General features: G+C 34.2%; 1 long non-coding RNA gene across 1 annotated transcript in view; it reads right to left on the bottom strand.

Annotated features, from left to right (window-relative positions):
- Positions 1–470: 470 nt before the first annotated feature.
- Positions 471–21,329, bottom strand: part of LOC141566017 (uncharacterized) — a 32,685-nt gene continuing 11,826 nt past the window's right edge. The window contains exons 2-3 of the long non-coding RNA XR_012489219.1: positions 6,936–11,105; positions 471–1,399 (exon numbers count right to left, since the gene is read on the bottom strand). This is a non-coding gene — a long non-coding RNA (uncharacterized LOC141566017). The remainder of the gene's footprint in view (positions 1,400–6,935; positions 11,106–21,329) is intronic.

The following is a 21,329-nucleotide window of genomic DNA, read 5'->3' as shown; positions in this document are numbered from 1 at the left end:
TCTTCTTTCCATTTAAATTGGTCTGTTAGTTGTTTAAAACTTCACTTTCCACTTCCATATTTTTGCCTAGGTAGTGAGACTCCCGTGACAGGAATACTTTTCCTCCTCAAATCTTAGAATCTCTAGCTTCCTTCAATGTACAAACTGACGCCACCTCTTCCACAAGTCACTTTTCTAATATGAACTCTACTCCCTTGCTTGATTAATGCTCTCAAGCCTAACTTTATATAGCTTTGTGGATATCTTGCTTATACTTATCTGTATGTATGTTTCCCAGCTAGTATTTATATAGCATTTTTAGATTTTCAAAGTTCTTTCCATATGTTATCTCATTTAATGTTCACAACAACCCAGGGAGATAGGTGTCACTTTATAGTTGAGTAAATTAAGCTAAGAAGTTAATTGACTTCCTAGGTGTCCTATGGCTAGGAAGTACCTGAGGTCAAATTTGAATTCAGGTCTTCTTCCCAACAATTTGTGCCGTCTAACCTCTATGTCAACTAGCTGTCTATTAACTCATTAAAAGAAGATAAGCTCCTTGAGATGCTCTTTTTTTTATATATACCCATGACTTAGTATAGTGCCTAACACTTAATAAAAGGTCTATCAAAGTGAATAGTATTGAATGAAATGCTTTTTTGGTAAGTGATGCTAAAATTCCAATAAGCTATTGAGTCCCAATCCACATGTGCCACCATGCTTGCAAGTCTTAACATTTAAAGCAGTAAGTAATCAGTTTCAGAAAAATGGGGAAAGGCAGAGGAAAATAACACCCTCCACATAATGGGAGGAGGTGTAACAAGAAACAGCTTTATACTACCAGAAAAATGAAAGGGCAGTTTAAAAAAAGAAAGAAAGTTGGGGAGGGGCAGGGAGAAGGAAGTCCACTTTCACTTGTGTGATCAGAAGCACTGCATGTTTTGGACTTCAAAAAGATTTTGTATGATTTATTGATGATTTATTTCCCAAGAAGAAACCATATTTTAGCTTGTTAAATACTGTATTAAATACATACAGTAAACACACTTGAACCTTTGGTCTCCGTGAAGCCCAAGACTTGAAAATCAGCTCAGCTTGTTTTTATTGAAATAGTGAGTTCAAAGGCATCAGACAAATGCCTTTATAAGCCATTCAGGAAAGCCATAATCTCAGAGGTAGTTTAGATGGTTTTCATCCACATCAAGTTATAGTTTCAAATAAATTTCTGAATATTAAAACTGGTCAGATAGAAGGAGCTAATGTTTCATGGTTTCTTCCTTGAGACTATATTTCTTCTTTTTATAGAGAGATGCGGTTGTGATCCAGCAAATCTTTTTTCTTTTTGTTAACTGGTATGGACTTTGATCAGATGAAAGAAGATGCACTGCTTTCAGCTCTCTTCTTTTGAGTGGGGGTGACTCTATGTAAAAGAAAGAAAATGTGAAAGGATTCTCAGGCAGTTAAGTTAAAAACTTCATTCTATTAGCTGTAAAACAACATTTTTTTCAGAAATTGGTATAATTCAAAAGACAATGCAGTTACTATGGCATATTTGTCCCCACCAGTAACACTGAAAATTCAGGAAGCCTGAAGAAACTACTATAACTTTAAAAACTTCTGTCATGACCAAATTAAATCTGTAAATGTTCAAAGGAGAGCAAAAGTGTTTTGTTTTGGTTTGGTTTGTTTTTGGTTGGTTGGCTGGTTGGTTTGATTTGATTTGTTTCGGTTTTGGTTTTTGGGTTTGGGTTTCTGGTTTTGGTGGGTTTTTTTGGTTTTGATTTGGTTTGGTTTTTCAAGTCCTTAAAACATCCAAAAGAGGATTTTACTTCCCAATCAAGTTAAAATTAATTTAGACCTTTAGGAGAAAATAATACTATAACCCTAAAAATGTTTTAAGAAGAAGTCAGAGGAGTAAGCTGAAAGCTTAATAACAAGAATAACTAAATTGACATAGCACATTAAGTTTTTGTTTTATTTTATTATTAAAGCTTTTTATTTACAAAGCATATCATGGGTAATTTTTCCAACATTGACCCTCGCATAACCTTTTGCTCCAAATTTTCCCCTCCTTCCCTCACCCCATCCCCTAGAGGGCAGGTAGTTCAATACATGTTAAATATGTTGAAATATATGTTAGATCCAATATATGTATACATATTAATACTATTATCTTGTTGCACAAGAAAAATCAGATCAAGAAGGGAAAAAAAAGAAAAACTGAGAAAGAAAACAAAATGTAAGCAAATAATAACAGAGAGTGAGAATGCTATGTTGTGTTCCATACTCTGTTTCCATTGTTCTCTCTCTGGATGTAGATGGCTCTTTTCATCACTACACAAGTAGGAATGGTTTGAATCATCTCATTGTTGAGGAGAGCCATGTCCATCAGAATTGATCATTGTATAGTTTTCTTGTTGCCATGTATAATGACCTCCTAGTTCTGATCATTTCACTTAGCATTAGCTCATATTAAGTCTCTTCAGGCCTCTCTGAAATCATCCTGCTGGCCGTTTCTTACAGAACAATAGTATTCCATAGCATTCATATACCATAATTTATTTAGTCATTCTCCAATTGATGGGCATCCACTCAGTTTCCAGTTTCTTGCCACCACAAAGAGGGCTGCCACAAACATTTTTGCGCATATGGGTCCCTTTCCCTCCTTTTAGATCTCTTTGGGATATAATACAATAGAAATACTGCTGGATCAAAGTGTATACACAGTTTGATAACTTTTTGAACATAGTTCCAAATTGCAGCACATTACGTTTTCAAGACACTGATACATAAAACAATAAAACAATATAAGGATTGTGGTTATCCCTGTTTTACAGGTGAGAAACCAAGGCTGAGAAATGGTAAGTGATTTTGCCTAGAGTCACAGGTCTAGTAGGCAGGATTTAAACACAGATCTTCCAATTTGTCTCCAAAGCCAGCACTATCCCACCCTGCTGTCTTAAAAATGTGATTGCTATAGCTAATTAGATGGTTTGGCCATGAAATGACCAAACATGGATGAACTCATATTCTTTGAATACTCTTTTTATTAAGTAATACAAGACACTCACAAGCGTCTCTTCTTCCTACTAAAGGAGGTAGACAACGTTAATCATGTTTCTCCCTATCTTTAATTTAGAAAGATAGGGAAGTAAGATCAATCTTTTTTTGTTTCATAAAAGAATATATATGTGGCGGACTCTTCATTTGGATATATATATATATATATATATATATATATATATATATATATATATACACATAAAACCACTCTGCCTCAATTTTCTCATCTATAAAGATAAGGGATTATACTAAACTTATCTTTCAGTTATAAATTCTATAGCCTCTAAATTCATCTTTCCAATTAAAAAAAAAAAATCCTCATATGAAGAAACTATACCATTTGCAGTTGAGTCAACCCATGGGCAATTTGTCAAATAAAACTTTTAAGTGAAGAGCAAGGCTTAAATCAATGCTAAAACAACAGCAACAATAACAATAACAAAAAGGATTGCCCTTTTGAAAAATAAATTTAGAACAAAAAAGGAACTTCAAAAAATCAAGTGAATTTTTTAAGCTACTACATTTGACAGTAAGTTAAAACCATTAATATTACTGGAACAACTTTAAAAATGATTTGATTTATGTCTAACAATACAACTTCATTGTTTCAAAAACTAATATTAGCTTCTCTGTACTGTATCAGGACCCTTCTATTCATTTGAAAGTCACTATCACAAATGGATGTGTGTGTATAGATGTATGTGTACATGTATGTATATGTATGTATGTACACACATATATTTATATATACACACAAAAATGCATAAATGTACACTCATGCATAAGACATGTGTTTGTAAATGTACCTACATATATCTGTATCTATCTAAACATTTATGAGAATATATATATCAGGAGGCAAGACAAAACTTTCATTTCTGTTTTTCATCTTTCTTCCAACAAGGAAAATTTAATTTTAAATAGTATTTTTAAAAACTAAATAACTCAACATTTGATAAAGTTGGTAAGAGATGTTTAGCTTCAATCCAATAAAAGCCTTTGAAAATGAGACATTATGTATTCCATGTAATCTCCATATGTACAGGCAACACACATATGTGTAACTGTCTCTCAGCCCTTTTAATCTGCCTCAATCACAAACATCCAGTACAGCTGTTTCTTAGGCATGAGTCATGTTGTCCATTCATAGCCAAATGTCAATTCTAATCCTTTCTGGCTTTGTGAAACTGTGCCAGCATCCCTCTTCTTTCCTCTCACTCTTTCAATTCTGTCATCTGCCAAAACCTTAACTGATGATAATTATCTAAAAGATGGAACACTAAGCATGTTCACTATATACTTTTTTATTTTTATTTTTATTATTTTACCATGGACTAGTGAATTTCTGACTATACAGCATTTTTGGTGAAAGATGAATTATGTACAACAGGGTTCCCCTACTTTGCCAACATGAGTTACAGGAGGGTATGAGAGGTGCAGACACACCACAAAATTTGTTTTTCTTTCACATCTCCTTTCTTTAATTCAAGTGTGTCTTCATCAACTTACTGTTCATGACTTTTAAATTGTACTACATGACCAAAGAGAGTTATTGAACTTGAACAATTCCAACAAACAAAGTTGGAAATTGTGGTGTGGTCAGGGCTTTGTTCCATGGCATGGAAGTTGTGATGTCTGAGCTTCCTTCTTAGTGGGCAAGGCTACCTCTTTCCCATTGCAATTGCCTTCCTCGAACCTGATAATGTTATTTTCCCCAGATGGTCACAATTCACTTGAATAGAAAAGCAATATTGAATATAAGAGTTCCTATATATCTGTCTTTGAAATAAGGAATTATTAAGAAATTCACATTCAGGATTAACAAACTAATACATTATTGATGGAGCCCCCTATATTCACCAAAATATTTCTAGCCACACATCTATAGCAGTAGTAATAACTTTATATCATGGATGCTATGTGCCACAACCTATACAACTATTACTCCTCTCACAACAATCTCTAATAGGTGTGGTGCTGTTATTATCCCCATTTTACAATTAAGAAAACTGAGACAGACAGCAGTTAAGCGATTTAACATAATCCCAGCTAGTAAATTCTGTGACTGAATTTGAATTCAAATCTAGTGCTCTATTTATTGTACCACCTAGTTGCCTACATTTATCAAAGAATTGTAAATGGAGCAGATCCTCTCAACTGGCTTAACAAATTATTTTTGTTTGTGTGTATATATTGAGGCCCAAATACTCCAGGGGAAACTCCAGGATCTAGAAATCTTCCAAGATCAATGCCAGTAAGGTGATATGCAGACCACTATACACATAACCCTCCATCTTTGAAAAGAAAAGAAAGAAATGCATTCACATAAATGCATTCACATATTTCTTCTCTTGAGACAATTTTAATCACTGAAATTCATAACATTCAGCTGGGTTTCCTCCTATTTACAGATGAGGAATCTGAAGACCAGAAAATTGAGTAACTTGCCCAGGTCACATGAGTAGTATATGACAGCAGCAGGATTTGAATCCATGTCCTCTGACCCCCAAAGCCTGTCATCTTTACATTGTACTATATTGCTTCTCCCAATTTTCCTTTCCATGAAAATAGCACAAAAGTTCTATTTTTAAAGAGATTGCTATCACATCTTAAAGGGAAAAGAAAATATACAAAAGAATATGAAATCCAAAGAATAAATGATCTTAAGGCTGAATCTTTTTTCTATCAGCCAAGGTTTTAATCTTCTTCTAGGCCTCAGTTCTTATGCCCACATCTTTATGCCCACCCAATGTTCATTGGCAATGAACCTAAAGATTTCAAGCTCCTTAACTGCTTGCTCTCGAGAATTTTTTTTTTTCCTTTAGGCTCTTTAATTATAATTCCTTAGGTACAGGATATATATATAGCAAGCACATCCTCATCCAGTATCTGGAGATGCACTTATTCTGGACTCTGGAGTTTCTCACTCTTCCTCATACATCCATCAAGTCCTTTTGTGGTTAGTCTATGTTAAGCAAAATAACATTTGTTAGACTATAGCAATGCTCTGCCCTTTGTACTTAAGTTGCCTCCTGTATCTATCACCACAGACTGTCACAGCTACATTGTACTTCTTTTTATTTTCTTTTAATCCCTACCTCAATATCTGACACATAGCAAACATTTAACAAATGTTTGATAACTAACTGGTAATTGACTTTATACATTCTCTTTCTGAGCTTAAATACCCCATTTTGCTCCCAACATAGTCTTTCCAAAAATAAAAATCTAGTTTTGAAGCTCTTTCCCATGAAGACCTATTCCTAAATGCTATTTACTGAACTGAAGAGACACAATATTACTGTGGCCCATACTACAAATAATACTTATCCATCTTGTGCCTTTCTCAAAGTATTCCGAGTCACGCCATACCAAACCAAAATCCTGGGTTATCTCTACTAACCACATTCTTTGCTCTGACCTGAGTAATACTTGAGAAAATCATATAAACATGCTAACAAGGCCCCCTACAAATTGGTATTTTCCAATCTTGACAAAATCTTTAATGTTATAGAGCAATCCTTTTATTCTTCTCTGATTAATTCTTTGTCACACAATACAGAGTGACTGTTCTAAACATTTTTTTTCATATAATTCTCCTTCCCCTAATAGCATTCTTTCCTTGCCCTTTCTCATCAGAGAAACTTACCTCCTACTTTTCAGAGGAAATAAAAGCTCCTCATATTCCCATTTTCCTCATTTAAAACACAACTTTAGCACTTTCATTCTTTTCTTTTTTACTTCAATCTCTGAAAAGCTAGGCTTTTTTTCCTTTCTAATATCAAGCCCTCTATTGATATCCTCTCTCAACTCTTCTGGGAACTTCTCCCTATATCATACCTTCTAGCAAGGGATGCTTTGAGCCCAAATCAAATTCATACAAAGGATCTTACCTCTATAAAGACCTTAGGAGCTCTGTTTCTTCCTGGCTTGGCAAAAAGAGGAAGCTAAAGAGAGATAAACAATATAGAGTGTCTTTTTCTCCCAATAATAGGAATTTTAAGAATCTCTTGAGGAAGAAGGGAGAGAGAGAGAGACAAAAAGAAAAAAAGAGAGAGAGAGAGAGACAGAGAGAGAGAGAGAGAGAGAGAGAGAGAGAGAGAGAGAGAGAGACAGACAGAAACAGAGACAGAAACAGAGACAGAGACAGAGACAGAGAAAAGGAAGGTATTTGGGCCTCAATATATACACACACAAATCAGCAGGTTGACTATGGCAGCCAGTGGCAAAGACGTCTGCAGATACTCTTCCTCAATCCCAAGAAGACTCTGGAAGATAAAGGCTAAAAGAAGAAGCATTGAGGTATAAGATTGTGCTTTGTTTTTTGTTTTGTTTTTTTTTCTATTTTTATAACTGGTCTTTGCTGAGGCACTTAAAGGAACTGGCTGTCCCTTCCTTTGCCCTCTTTGTTACTTCATATGGGGGAGTGACTTTTTGTTGTTCACTTATTTTAGTCTGTCTATTTTTTGTGATCCCATTTGGGGTTTCTGGGCAAAAACATTGGAGTAGTTTGCATTTCCTTTCAGCACTTTTTAAAAAACTAAATACAAAATAAGAAAAAACAGACTAGAAAAAGATAGAAAAGGAATTTAAAAAAAAAAGCACATTGTACTCAGCAGAACATCAGGGAGGATTCAAAATATATAATAATAAATTTTCTCTTCAAGAAAGCATACATAATAATAGAAGAGATTATATTAATGAATATCCATCTTTTCTTTTTTTCCTTGTAGATTATTCTTTTGTTCTCTATTGTACACTTTTAACTTTTTTCTTTTTCCCCTTTCATACCCTTCTTACTAATGTGGTGCTAATGGTGTGAGAATTGAGATGAGGAATCCCCTTTGATTGGGGCAGGTACAATGTGAAAGAATTCACAAATCTGAAATCTGAATGGCAAAAGGGATTTTTATTGGCACTGAGAAGCCAGCTATGTTAGGAAGACAGACTCCTCAGTGGCAAGGTCCTGTCAGAGAAATAACAAAGGTTATCACTGAGAAGAGGATATCTTTAAAGCAGGCAAGAGTCCTGGAAAGCAGCTATGCCAAGAAGAGAGATTCCTTGGCAAGGCATAATCCTGCTTCAGACTTCTGCAGAGATTTAGAGTTCAGAATTGTCCTTTCTAGCTGTCTGAGGCTAAGGTTTCCATTGAATGAGATTCCTTCAGTGTTATCATGCCCCAGGCTTAGGTTTCCAATTGAAAAGAAAGTACTTATCTTGGAGTTTCAAGCCACTCAATAATTGGGAGTTTGAACTACTGGGAGTGGTCCTGGACTTATCTTCAACTCAATAAAGGGTGAGACCATATCTCTGGCAGATCTCCAATTAAATGAGACCACTTAATTTCCCTGAAGGGTGGGTCTCTGTCAGGGGAGAGTTTCAGAATTTACTCCCAACATTTGGACAGTTTCAGGATTCACCCCTCTCACTACCTCCCCTAAGGAGGCTACTGTTAAGTGTACACATGCACAAACACATACACATATACATACATCTATATAAACATATACATAAACTTACATGCATAAATATTCAAATATACTCAGCCATGCACACACATACACACACACACACATATATATTCATACATACACATTTACCCATACATAAGCATGCATCTAAAACAATATATCTAAAACATAATGTAGATTTTTCTATTGATTGAATCTTTAAGTTTGACTTTATCTAAGATCAATGATTAGTAACCCTCCTTTTTTTTCTAATAAATTCCATAACTGATTCTTATTGTAGTGTTTATGCATCTTTTATTTCCTCTCCTAGCTATCTCTTCTACTTAAATTTTGCTTTTTAACTTGCTTTGCTATTACTTAATCTCCTCCCACCTATGGATCCCTCTCATCTTCTCTCCCCACCCTTTCTTTCTCTCTTTGTTCCATTCACATTACACCATATCCAACTCCTATTAATCTAAATATCCTTTTGTACTCCACCTAATCCTTCACCAACATTTTCCTTTCCTTTATCATTTTCCCATTAATAGACACATCTTGTCCCACAACCATAAATTTAGACATCCTTCTATACCCAACCTTATACTATTCCCTCCCCTTTCTCTTATTTCTTTACAGATTCTGGAGGATGCTATACTGCTTATAATACATGATAGATAGATAGATCTAGATATAGATTTATCTATATATTTCTCTATATATGTGTGTGTGTGTGTATAGTATATATGTATGTGGTGTTCCCTATTTAATTCATTCCTGATATGAGTAGGTTTTCAGAACTACAAGCCCTCTTCTCCCTTCTATGTAATGTCTCTGTGTAGATTCTTCTTCTGTACCTCATTTGTATAATTGCTATTTTTATCTTTTCTGAGATAGTTTTGCTTTTTAAACTCAGATCATACTCAATTTTGCTTCAAGCTTTCTTTTAAGCTACCCAATTACTGATGTCACTCTTAAATATATGGTATACATTTCCATGTAAAAAACATAAATGATTTGTCTGTATTGAGTTTCTTGAAATTAATCTTTGATGTTGGTTCTTATATGTTAAATTTTCTATTAAATTCCAGTATAGTTAAAACAAGTTCATTGATGTGATATTTTTAGCCAAAGGACTAGTTCTTTGAATTGGCGGTATGTGTTCTTCCAAGACCAAGGTCTTTCATTGTGGCTGCTGATAAATCCTGTGCAATTTGAATTGTAGTTCCAGCATATTTGATTTGTTGTAGTGGTTTCTTGCAAAATTTTTTCTTTGATCTGGGAATTTTGTGGAATTTGGCAATAATATTCTTATGTATTTTCTAGAAAGAATCCTTTTGAAATTGTGATCAGGGTTTTGTTTTTGTTTGTTTGTTTGTTTTTCTATTTCTACTTTCCTCTCATGCTCTATTATTCCAGCAAATTTTTCTTTGACTATTTCTTGCATTATTGTATTGATTTTTTTTTTTTTTTTGGTCACAGCTTTCAGGCAGTCCAATTATTCTAATATTTTCTCTTCTTTTTCTGTTCTTCAAATCTATTGTTTTTCTTATAAATAAGATGTTCTGTATTCTATTCTATTTTTTCATATATTTTATTTTTTATTTATTTTTCTCATAATTTCATTGGCTTATTCTTGAGCAATTTTAATTTTCAAAGAATTATTTTCCTCTTTAAGACTCTGTAACTTCTTTTCTAGTTGGTTAACTTTTTTTCATAATCTTGTTTTTCTTGGGTAGTTCTCATTTTAGTTTAGTTTAGTTTTTTTAGTTTTTCTTCAATTTCTCCCACTTGATTTTAAAGCTTTTTTTTGAATTCTATAAATTCTTTCTGGACAGGTAGCCATTTAATGTTACTCTCTGGTATAGAAGAGGCTTTTTTTTTTTTTACTTGACTGTCATTTCTTCATTTTCATATTCATACTTCATTTCTGAAGATGAAACTTGGTTTTTCCTATTCCCATGGCAGGTTTCTATGTTTGGGTCTTTTCTTCTTTGCCAGTTCATTTTTTTTAATGAGAACTATTAGCATAAACACCTTTAATCTTGGGGTGGAGAGGATGGTGACTCTGCCTTCACTTCAGCTCTTCCCTCTGACCAGGAACTCCAAACCAAGAGGTTCTCTGTCCTGTAAGTGCCCACAACCAGCAGAGTCCCTGCTTCATTGTTTCTGAACTCACAAGTATGCCGGTAACTTCTTACCCAGGATCATGCTCTGAAGCTAGGCCTGGAATTCTAGTCATCAGAGGTTCCTCAGTCTTTTACCTCCTGGAGTGAAGAATTCCTCCTGGAGGTAAAAGTTCCAGTGGTTCCAGTCAAGTGCAGCTTATCCTAGGGGTCCCCATTCAGATGTTTTAGAAGAGCCAGCCTAGAGATGTTTGCACTTCATATTAGTTAATCACTGGCCAGGCATCTTTCTTTGTATGTTCTTAGGTTGTCCCAGGAGGACCACTATTCTTCCCCAATGTCTTCCTGATATTTTCCCCAGTCTGTGTTTGCTCTGATGCACAAATTTGTTCCATTTGTGGGGGAAATCTGTAGAGCTTGAAATTCACCAACCTCCTCTGCCACCTTTCAAATTCTCCCTCCAAAACTTTTTTTCTTGAATGAGGAGCTGAAATAAACAGTTTTAAGTAATAAAGATGAGTTTTCCTGAATTTCATTCCAGCACTCTATCACTATGCCTTCTTTTATTCTGTTTAAAGCTGCATTTTACTAATCTAATCTATTTTTCATTAATACTGGTGGTTAATCTTTAACATTTCCTTCTGCCCTTTTTTTTTTAAAGGCATGAGAATAAAGCATAGTTCTGGGAACCCCAAATAGGAGAGGGCCCTGTACTAGTACAGAGTGGGAAATCCCAATTCCCTAGTCCAGTGTTAAAAACTAATACTCTCTAAGTGTATCACCATGAGTCATTCCAATGTTTCACAAATATACTTCCAAAAGCACTATTATTGTGAATTTAGAGCTTTCTAAATCCTCTTTATCAGACCAGAAACCAACACAGCAATCCCAAAGTTTATATCTCCTTAATTATTCTATCAGTTTCTTTCTTCTTAGTTCTCTCCTTATCCATTGTTTATTTTCCTATTGCCTACTGACATGCTAAGGATTCTCCTATTAAAAAATCATTTTTCTCTTACATTTTCTCAAGCTATCAGTTATTTCTTCATCCTTTTAAGACTCTAGATTCATCTAAAATGACTATTTCTTCACTTCCAAATCATTTCTCAAGGCCTTTTAGCCATTCCACAAATTGGATCATTTCTCATACTTGAAAAACACATTTTCTTCTCCTCTGACCCTGAGAATCACTTAGATTCTTTTAAGGTTTAGTATCAGTGCTACCTTCTAAAGAAAGCCTCTCTTCTTACCCCTAAATCTCTCCAGTCTTCAATGTTCTCTCTCTTGCATGAGATGACTTTGTACTGTTTTATATCTATAAACTTTCATGTTCCCTATGACCTAACTCTCAAAGAATGTAAGCTTCTTAAGGAGAAATACTTTTTGTATCTTTGTTCTTTTTTTTGTCTTAATAAGCATAGCACTTGAATGAATACTTTGAACATAGTGATTGCTTAATAAGTATTTGTGAGTGCAAGCCAATCAACTTTTATTAAATATCTACTATGTTCCTGGCACTACATTAAGTGAGGAAATCCAGTCGCTCTAATATTCTCAGTTCACTACATGTTGTACTACATTTACTGGGAGAGAAGTTTTATGAATATAGGTATCTAATGAAAAAGTGAAATTGTATAACAAATGCAACCCATTAACAGAACATTCTTCACTCAAACTCACATCTTCTGATTCCAAGAACAGTCCTTTTTTCCACTATCCCCTAAGTAGCAATGGTAAATAGTAGTAGTGATACTACTAATAGTAATAGAAGAAACAAAAAGAAGAAGAGGAAGAAAAAGAAAGCAAATTACTTAAATTTACATAGTGATTTATATTTCACAATTAACACTGAGAATTTATAAAGTAACTACTATGTTCAAGGAACTGTGCTGGAGTTATAAAGACAAAAATGAAATACCAATTTTCAAGGAAGTGGTTTAACATTTTTCTTGAGACACAATGTATACACAAAAAAAGAAAATATGAGAAAGATAAATAAAGGAATGAGACCACTAATGACTAAAGGACTCAGAAAAGTTTCCCCTAAGAGTTAGAAAATGAGCTAGATCTTAGAGAAAGAAGAGGGATTTGGCAGAGATAGACTATTATATAATAAGAATGAAGGAAAGCAGGTACAAAGATATGATAAAGAAAAACATAGTGACGTGTACAGAGAATAAAAAATACATCACTTTGATTACAAGGCAAAATAATTTTAACTCAATCCAGAAAGAATATAAAATGTTTAAAAATACCAGAAAGGTTATTGTTTTATTTTACAGGCAATTGGGCAGTTCAATGGCACAGGAGACAGAGTACCAGGCCCAATAGTTATGTGACCCTAGGCACATAACTAGTTTGCCTCAATTTCCTCATCTGTTAAATAAGTGAAGAAGACCATTCCAAGATCTTTGCTAAGAAAACCACCAAAAATGAGGTCATAAAGATTAGTACTCTACTGAAAAGCAACTGAACAACAACAAAAAGAAGCAATAGGGAGCTGCTAAGCTTCTTGAGACAGGAAACAACATGATCAGACCTGTGCTTTAAAAATATCCATTTGGTATCTATATGAAGGATGGATTGGAGAGAGGAAAAACCATTAGATATAAGAAAACCAAGTTAAGAGGTTAATACTCGTCTGAGAGGTGATGATGCTCTGAACTTAAGTGATAACTATGTAAGTAGAAAGAATGGTATGGATACAAGAAATGCTTTTTAGCAGTAGACTGGACACCTTTTGACAACTGACTAGAATATGAGGATAAAGAAGGATGAAGAGTCAAGTATTTGATTGCAAAACCCAGTTGACCAGAAGAATGTCAGAAATACTAATTTGAAGTAGAAAAATTAGGAAGAGATTTAGGGGAAAAATAGAATAAGTTCTATCTTGGACATATTAGGTCTCCATTGTCTTGGAGGATCAGATAGAGAAGTCCAGTAGGCATTGGTGATATAAAATCAAGAGTTCAGGAGAGAGGTGATTACTGATCTATAGTTTTCGAAATCAAATCTAAAGAAATAATATTTAAACCCATGGTAACTAATAAGCTCTGTGAAAAAAAAAATTAAAAAAAAAAAAAAAAAGAGGGTCTAGAACAGAGCTCTGTGAGAATATCCACATATGGGGGATTTTAATAATAAGCTAGCTCCGGATATTGGGAATCATCAGTCAGAGAGATAGGAAGAAATCCAGGAGAAATCAGTGTTTTGGAATTCAGGGAGGAAAGGGTGGCCCACAGTTAAGTCAATCAATTAAACCAAGTTTACTTCCTAACCTTAGCAAAGGCAATAAGCATTTTGTTTATGACTTATTAAACTAAATTTTCTCTGTGACAAGAAAGAAACAGCAGTGACCTACTTGCCCTTGAATATTTTGCCTACCTTCAGGAAGTTAAGTAAGTCACTTATTAAGCACCTACCATGTGCCAAGCATTGGCAACTGTTGGCTTCCAGCTTTTCTATATGCAGAGAATTGTTTGCTTTTTCCAGTAGACAGATTTTTCATATCAAACATAGTCATGGTGACAGGGATTAAAGTTATTTTATGTCATTTTCTGTTTCAATATGTTTTCCCAAAAAGAGGGAAGAAATGTTCTTACGCTACAAAGACATAAAAATTCCGTAGTAGATAAAGCATACTAGCATAGAAGCCCAATGAAAATACTAATCTTTTACCATAAAAATTATGTGAAATCCATTTACAATTTGGTTCACTAGTGTATTACTATATAGACAATGATCACTTGACTTAAATAGAAGTAGGATAGCATGAACTATTTGGTGATGGAGGAGTGGTAGCAAGAGAGGCTCTAAGAGGATCGCCTAAACATAAGAAGTCAGATAATAGCTCGGAAACCTAAAGGTGTTGGGTTCCTCCCCCTACCCTTAGAATAGAAATATTGTCCCTACTCCATCTGATACTTTCAAAGGCTCACTTTTTGAAGGTGTCATTGCAAGACTGATTTCTAAACTAACACAAAATGAATTCCAATTATGCTGATTATCTATCTTTAGAGTTCATTAAAGTACTTGGCTCTTCTCCTAGGGCTCATGATGTGTGGTATACTTCAGTTCCTTCTGTCAGTTATCACCCATCACGTCCATGAACTTTGCTTAACATTATCAACCTTGAAATATAGCAGAGAATGCCAAACACAGTATCTCAAAGTACTAGCAAACTTAGGGAAATATTAAGGTCTGGAAACCCCTAATCCCACCTCTTTTACAGAAAAAAAAATACAATCCTTAAACTGAGAATTACAACTTATGTACAAGATTGGTTTTATAAGAAAAAGAATGTATTCAGTGAATTATAAAGACTTTGGGGGGTGGCAAATTTTAAATAAAATTGTCCTGAGTCTTTTGTCTGGAATGGAGAATAATGAAAAGAACATGGGATTTGGAATTTGGACTCTGCTTTTAGATCCCAGGTATATTATACTTTTCCTTTTTTAAAAATAGGAATGTTTCTGTAGAAATCAAATTTCTATAAAAAACACATACAGACTCATTATTGTTCATTCACTTTTATATACAAATAACCTTAGAGTTTTCTTTTATACAAAAATTCTTAAAGGTGTTGACTACAGGAATATAATCAGATGAACCTTGTTTTAAGTTTCTACCTTTTACTCCTTTGGTATGATATCCTAGTCTCTGTCTAGATAGGGAGGTTGTATTCACTCTGACCAATAAAAGCAGCTAGGTGGCTCAGGGAAAGAGTGTGATGATTGAAGTCAGGAAAATTCACTTTCTGAATTCAAATCTGACTTCAGATGCATACTAGCTTATGAACTGGGGCAAGTCACTTAACTCTATATGACCCAGTTTTCCCATGTCTAGGGAAGGAAATGGCAAACCATTCCAGAATCTTTTCCAATCTTTTCCATTTCTACTCAGTCATGCTTAGAGCCACTTCTCTCTTTCTAGTTCCTCTTTACGTATGATCTTCCTTCATCGGAATATTGCTTCTCAAAGAATTTGTATGCTTTTGTTTCTATCCCCCATTATAAAGGCTGTTGTTTGTCCCTCATTTTTGAAGTGAACCAGGACATCGGGAAGGCGATAATACATGTAAATGAATTGGATTTAAGTGAGGAAGGGCTGTGTAAGGTCACCTGTCTCACTTTTCCCTTACAGAGCCATCTGGGTCCAACAGCAAGATATAGATCAAGATGATTGGAGATTCCCCATATCACCACAGTGACTGACACATAATAAAAGTGTTTAACAGAAAGAGAGAAATTACAAACCCAGTTATTCATTAGTGTCTCCTTGACAGGAATTCATCCACATTTTCTCAGTATTATTGATATTATTTGAAAGAAATTCATCCACATTTTTATAATATTATTATCAAGTGATTATTTCAAAAGACAGCTCATTCTTTTCTTAGGCAACCTTGATAGTTAGGATACTTATCCTTAGATTGAGAACAAACTTAGTTCCCTATAATGTTCACATATCAATACCAATTTTCCTCTTTCTAGCAACACAGAATAAATCCAATTCCTTTTTCTCCACATGATTGGCATGGGCTATGACATGCTCTGGTTAGTCGATGCATTCTTAAGTTTCTATCATTTTAATGGTTTCTCAAAAACAAAGTTCTATTTACAATTTGAAAGCCAAAAATTCAATCTCTCTTAGGATGTATTCAAACAACTTGGAAATCCTAGCACCTACTCAAATATAAACCTTCTCATTTCTCTCAAAGTATCATAAATGAAGGAGACTTCTGAAAACTTTAATGCCTTTACTCTAAACAACATTTTTGCTAATTGGCATGATAGAAACATCTAATAATGTGTTTATTCAGTGTGAGTGAACAAGCTTGACACATCCAGATGTTCAATCCAGTTTACTTTCCTTTATTGAACATGTATCTTCCTGAGAGCAACAGTACTTTTCTCACATCAAACCTTCATTGTAAATAGGTCAATCAAGCCTGAACAAAGACAATTTGCTCAAAGGCGTGTGTGTGTGTGTGTGTGTGTGTGTGTGTGTGTGTTTGTGTAGTGTGTGTGTGTGTGTGTGTGTGTGTGTGTGTGTGTGTAACTTTCTGTACTTGGGCTCAGAGGCAATCTGGATATTCTCACCCTCAGTAAAGGTTGACTACGCAGTCAATCTAAAACTTCTTCAATTGAGTTCATAAAAGGCATCGGAGGTTGGCACCCCAGAGATAAATGGCATAATCACTGAGTGAGAACTTGTTGTCACTGACAAAAACCATTTCTGCTGTCATCATAATGCCAGAGACACGTTCTCTACAGTAGAGGACTATGCTTTGGAGATACAAATAGCTAAACTCAAATTTCATTCCACTTGAGATGAAGATAAAAAAGAACACCTCAGAAATAACATACCTGCTACATAGTAAATTGGCACTGCAGTCAGTACTACATGGTTATTTAAATTACTACAATATTATTCAATATCTATAAAAATAGAATCCAGGGAATGTTTTAATTATTTAACAAGTATTATAAAGTGAATGTTTTTCTGTCTTTGAAGGAAGCATAATACAACATTGGCCAAGGTTCAGAATGAAAAAAAATTAAAGACTAAGAGACCCCATATACCTAATCACCAAAACAGTTTCTTTAAACTGTTTCATTTTGGCATTTCAACTGCTCACTAAGTTATAGAACTTTATAGAATGTTTTTCATTAAAAATATTTTTCCTCACTCTAAGGAGAGTTACTTTTCTTTTGTTTTGATCATGACAATAAACTGTATGCTTAGGCTTCCAAATATTTAATAGGATAAATGGCAAATCACAAGTTCTATTGCACCTTTATGACTCAGTGGGATCTCTGGTGCTGTATGTATATTATCTCATTTGATGCTTTTAACAACCCTCTGAAGTAGGCAGTTTAACTATGTCCTTTTACAAATGAGGAGACTAAGATTCAGCAAAATTAAAGAACTTACCTAAAGTCACACAATTAAGAAATTTCTAATTCAGTTTCTTTATCTAAAAAAATGAGATTATAATGAAGGAAACATAAAGTCTCTTCAACCACAAGCTCATCATAAGTGGAGAAAGTGTTTCATCATTCTATTTAAATTGTGGTAACAATTTTAAAGGCTCCAAAATAACCCTCCCACAATTCCCATAGTGCTCCATTCTCAACTATCTAACTATAAAGTAACAACCCATTGCCAATTTATATGCTGGTTGATTGGTTGGTGGTTCTTATCCTTTGTTCTTAGAGAGGACCAAAATGACATTACTATGATGGAGTCAAATTAAAGTGTGTCTGATTATGAATGATCAGACCAATATAAGCTGAGAATGCTCTGTCATAGGTCATTTGGGGTGGTTTCTCTAACTTTGTGCATCTTGTGTTTCTTCTGACCTAATCCAATTATTCTTTGCTCAATAGAGTACATGATCTTCTTTGAGGAAGGCACACCATGCTGGATGGTTCTGTGCGAGTGTCTCTCATGTCATATAATTAATTATAAAGTTTTTAAGAGAGACTTTGAGAGTGTTCTTGTACAACTTTTTCTGATCACTTTGTGAGCACTTGCTCTGTATGACTTCTCCATAAAATGGTCTTTTCGGCAAATAAACATTTGGCATTCAAATAAAGTGGCCAGCTCATTGAGTTATCCTCTCTGTTGTAAGTGCTAGGTAGTTTAGTTTGAGAAATGATCTCAGTGTCTGATATCTTATGAGCTGATCTTCAGAATCTTAAGACAATTCAAATGGAAGTGATTCAGTTTCCTAACAGTTTCATTATTTAGGTTTCACAAACACACAACAGTGAAGTCTACAAAAAGGCTCTGTAGACCTCAAGTTTAGTAGTTACTTTAATACCTCTTCTTTCTCACACTTTCCTTAAGAACTTCCCAAACACTGCTCTAGATCTGGGAATGTGTGTGTTAATCTCATTATCAATGTAGACATCCTTGGAAAGTAAGCGAATCTATCCATAGCATTCAAAACTTCACCATTTGCTGTAACTGATGGTTTTGCATGTGCATGATGTAGTGCTGGCTGACGGAGTACCTATGTTTTCTCAAGCCAATGAATAACAATCTAGTGACAATTTATATGCAACAAGAATATGAATGACTAATGCAAGATTAATGTTCTTATCTTTGGGATATTCTATTTTAAAAGAGAATGCTTTTCAACCCAAAAGGATGAATCTCCAGTGGTGAAATTTTAGGCAGTATGACGGGGATGAGAAAAATATTTTGAGAAAGAGGGTGGGATATTAGAGGAAAGGGATTTGCAATTTGCAACCATTCTGATAACTTAAACCCTCTTTCTCATATTGTACATAGGTAAGGTTCTTTTAGCACAGCTCAGAGTAATAAACTATACTAAGGACTTCCTCCCAGTAGAATCAGATTATAACACTGGTCAGTTATATAGATACTATTCAATGATTTGTCCAAATTAAATATTTTCCAGTCAAACTGGCCATTTTGCAATTTTCTAAACTCAACACTTTCTTTATCACTTCCATATTTTGCACAGGCTATCTTCAATACTTCCTCACTTCTACCATTTTAAACCCTTATCTTCTTTTAAGGCTCAGCTCTTATGGAAAGCCTTCTCTGACTTCTCCTACCATTAATTATTAGTACATTATTCCTCCTCAAATTATCTTCTAATTATCTATTTATAAATTATACCCCAAATAGAATGTAAATTCTTTCAGAACAGGACTTTGTATTTTTGTCTTTATATATTCATTCTAATACAGTTCTTTGAATATAGTAGCTACTTAAAATTTTTAATTGAATTGGGATTGAAATGGTGTTTTAAAGGTTAAAGTAACTTCCATGGACCTAAAAAAAGGGGATACTAAAAGACCAGCTGTGCAATTTCATTGGTAAAGTGATATCCCAAAGAGAAATCCCTTTCCATTAATAAAGATCTGTCCTCTTCTCTTCAACTAAAACCATTAGAGAATAGCTTAAAGTACTAGGGGATTAAATAATTTATCCAGGTATAAAATTTTGTGTTGCAGAAGAGATTTTAGTCTTGTTCTTCCTGATTCAGAAGTGGGCTCTCCAACCATGATTCCAACCCTGTCTCTCAATACTTGGGTATAAGTTGGGTCTTAGAGAAGATAAGTAAACAAATTTGGAGGATACATGGACTCATTTTGTTTTGCTTTATAGAATTTTTTAATAACTAATTTAGTGCACACAGTGCTATTTTGCTATATTATGAGGTAAGCATAAAGAAAGAACATCTGTCCATGGAGGATTGTATACTCATTAATCATTTTGAGCATTCTTGGACCCCAGGCACAAATTTTACCCCTCCAAATGTTTTTAGAAGGAAATCCTGTTCTGGGCAGGCAGTTCATCTATTCATGACCACTGGCAAGTAAACTGGCAAAAAACACTCAAAGAAAACACATAGAAGTCCAAAATGTACAATAGGTGTTTAATAATGACTTTAACTCTTTTTCTCATCATCCTCCTCCCCACCACACCCAAATCCTATCCTCTTCTGCATAGATTCTACTTTATTCAGATTCTGCATAGATTCTGCTCTATTTATTTAAAAGTCTTAAAGGCTTTAAGGAAATATGAGACATATACAACATGACAAATATGGAAATGTATTTAAAAGGATTGTACATTTTTAACCTGTATCAGATTTCTTGCTGTTTTGAGAAAAGGATAAGTAAGGGAGGGAGAGAGAAAGATTTGGAACACAAGATCTTAGAAAACTGAATGTTGAAAACTATCTTTATAGATTTGGAAAATTAAAATACTAATGAAGAAAAAAAGAAGTATTAGACATATTTGAATTGCTAGTTTCCTTGGTATAAAATTTAGAGATAATCCCATTGTCTTTATATATCACTTGGTTTTATGTGCCTTATGTAAGCTGTTTAGCATTTGAGTCTGATATCATGGAAAATGCATTACTTCTAATTGAAAATTCAGGATATTCTGAGCTCCCAGAATTATAAATTTAGAAAGGAAAAAGAGATTTTTAGATCATCTAGTCAAAACTTGTTCATGGTCACATAGTCAGGATTTTAACCCACATCCTCTGATTCATAATACAATACTTATATTAACTATCTCATTGTTGAATAAAATATTCCTTGAGATATTAGGTCTTCCTTCAATAGAAGCCTTCCAAAAAACATTGATTGCCTAGTTGGGCATTTGGTGTCCTCCTCTGAAAAATGGCCATAGCATTATCTACTTCACAGATTTGTTGTTCTAACCAAATGAGAATATAAGTAAATTACTTGCTTTATAATGTTAACCACTGTGTGTTAAAGAAATTTTTGGAGATGTAGCATAATATAATGGATAGAGATCTAGTCTCATAGTCAGGAATATCTGGGTTCATTTCTATCTCTGATAATATGGCTTATGTAACACAGGCAAATCAACTTAATTGTTCACTGATTCAGACAAATCTTATAAAGCTGTAAAGCAGATGTAGTTGCTGTTGGTCAGTGATTCAGTTCTGACTCCTTATGTCTCCATGGACTATACATACATGCCAAGCCCTTCTTTCCTCCACTATCTTTCAAATTACGTCCAAGTTCATGTTCATTGTTTCCATGACACTGTCTGTGTTATCCTCTGCTTTTCTTTTTTGCCTTCAATCTTTTCCAGTTTCTGAATCTTTTCCAATGAGTCATGTCTTCTCATTAGGAAGCCAAAGAATTTAAGCTTCAACTTCAGTCTTTGACCTTCCAATGAATAGCCA

The sequence above is a fragment of the Sminthopsis crassicaudata genome, chromosome 4, assembly GCF_048593235.1.
Source record: "Sminthopsis crassicaudata isolate SCR6 chromosome 4, ASM4859323v1, whole genome shotgun sequence".
Lineage (NCBI taxonomy): Eukaryota > Metazoa > Chordata > Mammalia > Dasyuromorphia > Dasyuridae > Sminthopsis > Sminthopsis crassicaudata.
This window is presented reverse-complemented; position numbering and strand designations above follow the sequence as displayed.